A 7,766-nucleotide genomic window follows, 5' to 3' on the forward strand; every position below is an offset into this window, starting at 1 on the left:
CACAGGTATTGTGGCCAGAAGGGTAACTCGTGATTTTTGTGTGCGGAGCTGGGGGCGGGGGGCTGCCGAACCGCACTGCCCGTCTGCAAAGTGCGAATGAGGTTTTAGGAGCAGCGAAGGCTCTGATGAGGTGTTTGAGGCTCCTGCTTGGCAAGCAGCAAGCGGCACTGCGGGCTTGTACAGCTCTCTCCCTGTTAACTTGATGGCATTTCCACACTGTCCGAAGCTAAACCGGGGACAAAAAAAATAACACACATTTATTGCCACGTGCATATAGGTTATAGTGGTGGGGGTCAGAAGGGGAGGCTCGTGGACTGCTGCAGAGGTGGGTGGGAGAATCTGCTGCGGAAAGCAAATTGTTACACAGATGTCATAGAATATTACACAAATGTTCACAGAGTCATAAAATATTCTGAGTTGGAAGGGACCCACAAGGATCCTGGAGTCCAGCTACAGACTCTGCACAGGACAATCCGACAATCCTACCAAGTGCCTGAAAGCATTGTCCAAATGCTTCTTGAGCTCTGTGAGTCTTGAAGCTGTGGTCACTTCCCTGGAGAGGCTGTTCCAGGGCTCAACCACCATCTGAGGGAAGAACTTTTTCCTAATGTCCAACCTAAATCTCCCCTGGGACATTACCTTGGGTAAACCTGGACTACAGAGCAGTTCCCTCGGGAAGGAGGACCACAGACTGCAAGGGAAAGTTGCTCATCAAGAACATATTGGTTGCCCCATGTCAGTCATCCATGCTGGACATCTAAGGAAGAGCAGTGGGCTCTCTTGTTAGTCAGTGGAGAGAAACAGGCAGCTTCAGCATGATATATCCCTCCTCCTCACTGGACTGGTCCTTGAAAAAGTATCAAGAAAACAGGCCAAGTAAAAGGAGCTTAACCCTGAACGAAAGCACCCTGAACTGGAGACCTTTTGGGGGAGTGCTGACTAAAAAGGAGGTTGAACTCTGAAAGAAGAGACAGTTCCCTGCAGGTGATTGCTCCCATGGGCAGGACAGCAGGGCTTTCCAGGGCTTTCCATGGTTTCTGTAACTAACACACAGGGTGGGGGGGGGGGGTGGTGAGCATTTCGGGAGCAACCTCCTTGTGGAACACCTGGAACATTTCTGGAGCATTTCTTTGCCAGCTTCATCCTCTCTGGAACAACCTGCAGATCTTCAAATTATGGAAAGAATGTCAAGGGTGAGACTCAGCTTCTAGGAGAAGTCCTAATTCTGGGATTCCTCTGGAACCAAGTGGGAACGGAAATTGAAAATTACCAAAGACTCAAAACATGAGTCGAGACAGCTGGACACTGTGCAAAAGGAGTTCAAGCAACATCTGGAAACTTCTAAGAGTTTTATAAGAGGTCACCTGGAGACAAGGATAAAAGACTTCAGTGTCCAGGGACAGTGCTAAATTCTTCTGGAAGATTCCCAGTTTAAAAAGGCAGGATGGATTAAAGAGGTGAGCAGCAGTGTAAATATCATGCAAAATAATGTTTTCCAGAAAATAAGAGGCACAACAAAAGCTTTGGTCAATTTATAAGCCAAGATGAACTGCAGCAAAGAGTTAAGAAATTGAGAAGATCAATGAGAAAAGGATATAAAAGGCTTGCAGGTTGCTGCAGGAAAAAACAGCCTCCTGCTGCACACAAGCTGGCCAGCACACAGCCTACCACCATCAACCACCAGCATTTCCAGTCTCCAGGAGAAAGGAATCAGGCTATTTGTCCCAGCTGAATCAATGCAAAAGCCACGGTGTTTGAGGAAAGTGCACCTTGTTCAGCTCCATCCATAACCATGGCATGAGGGAATGGCTCTGAAATGGGAGGACTAGGAGCCCATTTGATGGGGTCAGCTCTTATGTCAGTGAGCACTTGCCTTCAGGAAAAAAGATTCAATTATCTAGTCTGGCTGTATGACTAGAATCAACCATCAAATTAGACAAAGCTCGTCAGCTGTGTGCCACAAAGTGGGGGACAAAGAGAATGCAGCTGAAGGATTATTTTGGTGGAATAACAAGGTATTCAACCAGGGGAAATTGGACATTGACCTAATAATAGATTTTTCAGTAAGGGGATGACCAGATTGACATCAGGGAAAAAGGGAAAGGTAAGCAGATAAAAATCTGAGCTGGAGTCCTGGAGTCCAGGAGGAGATGCTTTGGGAGGAGCAGACAAACATGGACACAATGCAAGCTTCCTAAGCCAGTCTCCCAGGTCCTGGTGGCCTGCAGGGCAGAGACTTCCTGAGCCAGGAATGATATCTCTGTGTTTAATGGGAAGCCAAAGATGCCCTAAGAGGCTGAGAAATGTGCCAAGGTTTTAAATGATGGGCTGCAGCAGAGCACTGGGCCAGTTAGCAGGCAGTGGTGAGAAAGTGGTCAGTCCTGTCAGAGCAGCGCTGTGGCTCACAAGGGGACAAGAAAAGAGAACTTCCACCTCAGAAAGTAACACACACACCCAGCATATGTAAAGCAAGAGACACAGGGGCCATGCAAAAACAGAGCTGAGCTCAGAAGCAGAAATAAAATAACCTGAGTGTGGGAAGGTGGTGGGCCAAGAGAAGACACAACGTGCACCAAGCCCTTTGCAGAGTTGCAAAATGAGGAAATGGGGGGAGATCCAGCTGGGGGACAGAGTCAGGACCACGTTTTTGTGGAGGACTGGTGCAAAAACCTTGCCTGGGGGACGCTGGTCACAGTCTGGTATACTTTGGCCCATCTTAGGCCATGTGAAATGTGTGATGCCAGAGATGGGCCAGTCTCCCAAACCAGCCCATGGGCTAATGGTGACTGAGTTAATCAGCTTGTAGTGGATAGTGTGACATGAGAATGTAGACACTTCTCAAACCTGGGGAAACCAGAAACAAGGGACTAGAGCAAGAAGCAAGGCATGGTGATGATAAACACCAGGAACTGTGCCTTATCCCATCAGTTTGGAAATTCCCTTTAAAGGTGTGTTTCCAGTGAAGCTCCTTGTTTGCAGATAGCTGAGAGCCTGTCCTGCCTTTGGGGACAATAAAAAATAAAGGTGGCTCTGCTCTGAAGTCACTGCCAGCCCTGACTGAGGGGAGAGTCTCAAGCCTGCCTGGAGTCCTGGGACCTTCAGAGACTCTTCCCCAACAGGTCAGTCAGACCTTGGGCATGTGTTACAGAGAGGATCTCCATCTGTCTGCTGGATGCCTTCCAGGAACATCAACCAGGAACAAGTGAAACAACTTCCCCCTAAGTTCCCCCTCTGAAGTCCCTGGAAAGAAGCTCCGTCTGAGTATGAAGGTCCTTTGGATGATGGGTTCAGTTTGGTCGGTCACAAGAGATCTGAAAGGTGTATATCAACAGGCAGAAAAGACAAAGAAGAAGAAAGAAGAGAAAATTGCTTTCTCAGCCAAGCCCAGCCTGGCAGTTTAGTGATGGCTGGGGGCTTATGTAAATCCCCAGCTGCACTGGAGAGGAAGGTAGGGCACACCATGCCAACAGGAGGCCTTGGATGGCCTCAGCCTTCCAAGAGGTTTGTTGTGCTTTGGCTATTTATGGGTACATGCTGAGACCTTTGAACAAGTGGTAGGTGCATGGACAACGTGGCCTGTTCGTGATAAGTTCAAGGCTGAAACTCTCTAACTGGTCCCAAAGGAAAGGGAGTTGTTCCAAGAGCAGGTGACTTCAGCCTGCTGCACCAACTGGTGATGGGGAATTTCCACAAAAAAAGCAAAAGTGGGACTGCCCAGAGCTGCAGGTCCACAGGACTCTGCTCCTGTTACAGAAGGAGATGTGCTGTTTGTAGATGTGCTAACATTGCAAAACCTAGCTTGGGCACAGTGAGAGAGGGAGAGCCTTTCAGTGGCCAGCAGAATGAGATTTAGCAGTTTCCACCTGTGCAATTCTTGCCAGTGGTTAAATTTACTGATGAGCTCTGCTGGTATTTGCACAGGAGGAGCAGTGTAATCAGTGTACTGATTTGTGCAGGAGTGTAGGCCATAAATCCCTGCACTAGCTCATTCTGTGGGATTCCCAAATGCAATTTGGCCAAGTCTTTAGGAAAATGGCAATTTTGCAACTGCACAATTTACTGCACCTCTGGTCGTAAGTGGAGTAGCAGGGACGGGGAATCCAGGCAGAACCTTTGGGATGCAGTGCAACAGTGTCACAGAGAGTTGATTCTTCAGAGGGGTGAATGAAAAGAGGGAGATGCTTGTTTCCTCTCAAACCAATTGTGGATGTGCAAATAATTCCAGTTCACTCAGGAGAACCAAGGAAGGGAAGTGCCAGAGGAGAAATGTGGGCTCCTGAAGGTTCATCACAGAAAGAATCCCGGTAGGATACAACTAGAAAATGAGCTGGGAAACTCCACTGTCCTAGAGCACAATTACATACTTTTGGAGCACAATGGAGTGATGGATACCAGGGGAAAAGCATTCTGGTCATGGTGGAAAAGTCTGGAATGAAAGGTCAAATACGGCACAAAAGTTTTAGTGCATGAAAACGACCTATAGAGCACATTGTTAGGTGGTGTCTGGAGCAGGAAGTTCTGAGATTATTATTTTAAAAGCTGGCAAGTGTTTTAAGCCCCACGGTGTTTCTGTGCATTTCCAACAAGGCTTAGCTAAGCTAAGGGGAAAAGTCCTACACTGGTTAAGAATGAGGAAGGATGTAGAGAATGCATGCAGGAGATGAATGCCTTTATGGCAAATAACAGTCCCACAGAAACACAGAGACACCCCATGAAACAGTATCTGACAGACTCATTCCCCTAATGGGCTGCATTGCCTGGTGTCCTTGGGTTTCTGTCTGGAGCACATTCTAAAGGCTGCAGACTATTTCACAAAATGCCCTGGAGCTTGTCTGTTAGGACACCAGTGCCAGATGTCCCAGTGAAAGACGTCCTCTCCCTCCAAGTCCTAGGAGGTACGGGAGGATTGCACAAAGCTCGAGGGAGAAACTCTGAAGCCAGAACTTTTCAGCAGATCTGTGGGGTGGTTGGGATCCCTAAAACAGTTCCATGTGACCACAGCCTAAAGGGTTGGTGTGATTTTTTTTTTTTTGCAGACTCTTCCAGTCAAGTGGCTTGCTCCTCAGAACTGCCTGAAGTAACACCCAGCATATTCCAGTCCTTTGGGAGGCTCCAGGAGAAGCAAAGCACTTCCTCACCATTTTGATGAAAACCTAAGGCCTTCTGCATGCCTTTTTATGGACTTCTGGGAGAAGAAGAAAGAGTTTTGGGTCATGCATAGAAGCACATGTTCCTTTTTTTTTTTTTTTTAATCAAGTGGAAATCTGGGATATTTTACAATCTTTGTGTGAAAGTCTTTAAAAGGATAAACCTAGAGCAACACTATTGAACTTGCTGTATAAAGCCATATGGTACTGACCTGGATATTTATGGTGGTTACACACTACAGTGGGGTCCCAGGCTGTCACAAGGCCCATTAGAAAATGTAGGAGGAAAACAACAAACCGGGCAAACAAAACTTCAGGACTTCGCTCTTCCTCTGTCCTTCCTTCACTGCCAATGTAGCTGTGGAAAGATGAGGCTGGAGAAGTTGGAGCACAGATCCCCTTCTTCCCTGCTAGGGGAAGGGGCAGAGATTTGCAGGAACACTGCAGGGCACCTGGGAGTGGCTGCCTAGAAGGAAATCAAGGAGCAGAAAACTGCAAGAAAGGGGCGTATAAATGTTTTGGATTAACGATAGGAAAATACCTTCCTGAAGCACACTGTGTAATTACAGTAAATAAGAATGTGTCATTCATCACTTCTTAAATTATTTTCCCTCATTCACAGGATGGTGGGTTTATTAGAGCCTTGTCATTCTGAGCTCCTTCAGAGTAAAGGAGGAGGCTGAGAGGTCAGATGTGGCAGGGAAGCCAAGTCCTTCTAAACCCAAGTGTGCAGGACAGGTGGGACAGCCTCCCTCCTCTATGAAACAGAAACCACCCCATTCCAGACACTTGGCAGCAGACAGGTGAGTGCCAAGAAGATGTGAGAGAAGTCAGAGGAGAAGCCCAGTGTGTGTTTTTGGGTACAGATGGTACTTGGAGCAGGCTGACTCGGAGCAAAGAGCCCAACTGCTGTTGTGAGTCCTCCTGGGTTCTGCCTGGGAAGGGCTGAGCTTTTTAGCTAGAAGGACAGGAGGAGAAATCAGGGGATCTGTTGGCACCTGTCTGTTTCAGCCACCACCCCAGATGTACCTGGAATGTGCAAGCAAGGAGAAGTCCTCTGCATTGTATAAACAGCACTGTAAAAGCCAAAGTATTCCATAGGCACCAGCTGCAGTCCAGCCCCAGAGCACAAGCAGGACAGCACAGAGCTCAGTACAGACACTCAGGAGAAGGGACAGGCATGTGTGATGATCACTAAAACCCACTGTCCCAGCCCTTAGACCCATCCTAGCTTGTCAGGATGTATCCAGGATACCTCTGGACCTTGTACCAGCTGGGAAATACCCCCTCAGCCATTGTGCCTGAATTCCCTGCTCTCTCCAGCGTGCCCTTTGCTCCCAGAGCAGATGGCAGCACGGTCCCCTGTGCTGGCAGTGCTCCCTGGGGTGTGCAGTGCCACAGGGAGCTATCCCATGGTACGTGGGGCTCTGAAGCTCTTGGAAATCCTGCTTGCAGGGTCATTTCCCTGGTGTTATTCACCTCCCCGGTGTTTTACCAGGCTGCTGCAGCCGGGCGGGAGCACGGCCTGCATGCGAGCAGTGGCGGTGGCAGGCCTGGCAAGCCTCCCTCCTCACAGGGAGACTCTCCTCCCCCAGTGAGCAGGTTTCCAGACAGCTGCCTTTTATGAGGGCAGATTTCAGGAAGGCTCTGAAACCCAGGCTCGTTCAGCTCGTCTCCAGCCCTGTGCTCTGTGTCCTGCTGGGGAGGCACTGCATGACCCCTTCCAGCTGCCGGCAGCCAGGCTTTCAACGTGGCAAGGGGCCGGGCTGTGTCTGGGCAAATGTTTTCTTTGTGCGGTCAGAAAGCTGGGCTGGGCACAGGCGCCTGCCCGAGGCACATCCTGACAATGAGCCCCTGCCCACCCAGGCCACGCCGGGTCCCGATCTCCCACGTTGATGGCAGCGACAGCGAGGGTGGCAGTCACCCTGGGCCTTCCCCAGGCCTAGTGCTTTCATCTCAGGAGCAGCAGGGACACTCACCCTGGCGGGGAGGGATGCAGGGTGCTGGGAAAAGAGCCCGGGGTGCGCCACAGGATGGGGACAGTGCCACCCACACGGCCCACCTGGGGAATGGGCTGGCACCCGCTGCCTCCATGGCTTGGCTTTAGTGTTGGGCTCTGAGCAGAAGGTGGTGTGCAGCCTGTGCACCCCTGCAGGACCACCAGGGACTCCTGTCCACAGCCAGGCATTGCTGAGGTTGCTGTTCCTTCATTCTCACACACCCCACAGCATGGGGGTCCAAATCACCTTAGCATTCCAGACCCCAAGCACAAACCTGCCACGCCTGCTGGTGGCCTTGGCAAAGAGAAAGGCATTAAATCACCAAACCCTAGGCTTCAGTATGTGCCCATTAAAGCTCATGAATTTATGTCAAAGTTAGAAAAGGTCTGCGTTGTGCAAAGGTCAGTGTTCTGTTTTATTGCCCTTTGCTGTCCTTCCAAGGTGTGAGGAGGAAGCCACAGGCTGGAGGGGTGTGGGACTCATGGAAGTGAGCGGATGAGGTGTGACAGCCAAGCCAGGCAAAGCAGTGGGTGATGCTCACCCCACCCTCCCACTCAGAGCAGGGCAGGCAGCAGGTCCCCCACACATCTGCTCTGCTGCTAGGAGAAGAAGCCATGCA

Source organism: Melozone crissalis, unplaced genomic scaffold (genome assembly GCF_028551555.1).
Source record: "Melozone crissalis strain CALT ecotype California unplaced genomic scaffold, PUWL_Pcris_2 ptg000033l_1, whole genome shotgun sequence".
NCBI classification, from domain to species: Eukaryota; Metazoa; Chordata; class Aves; order Passeriformes; family Passerellidae; genus Melozone; species Melozone crissalis.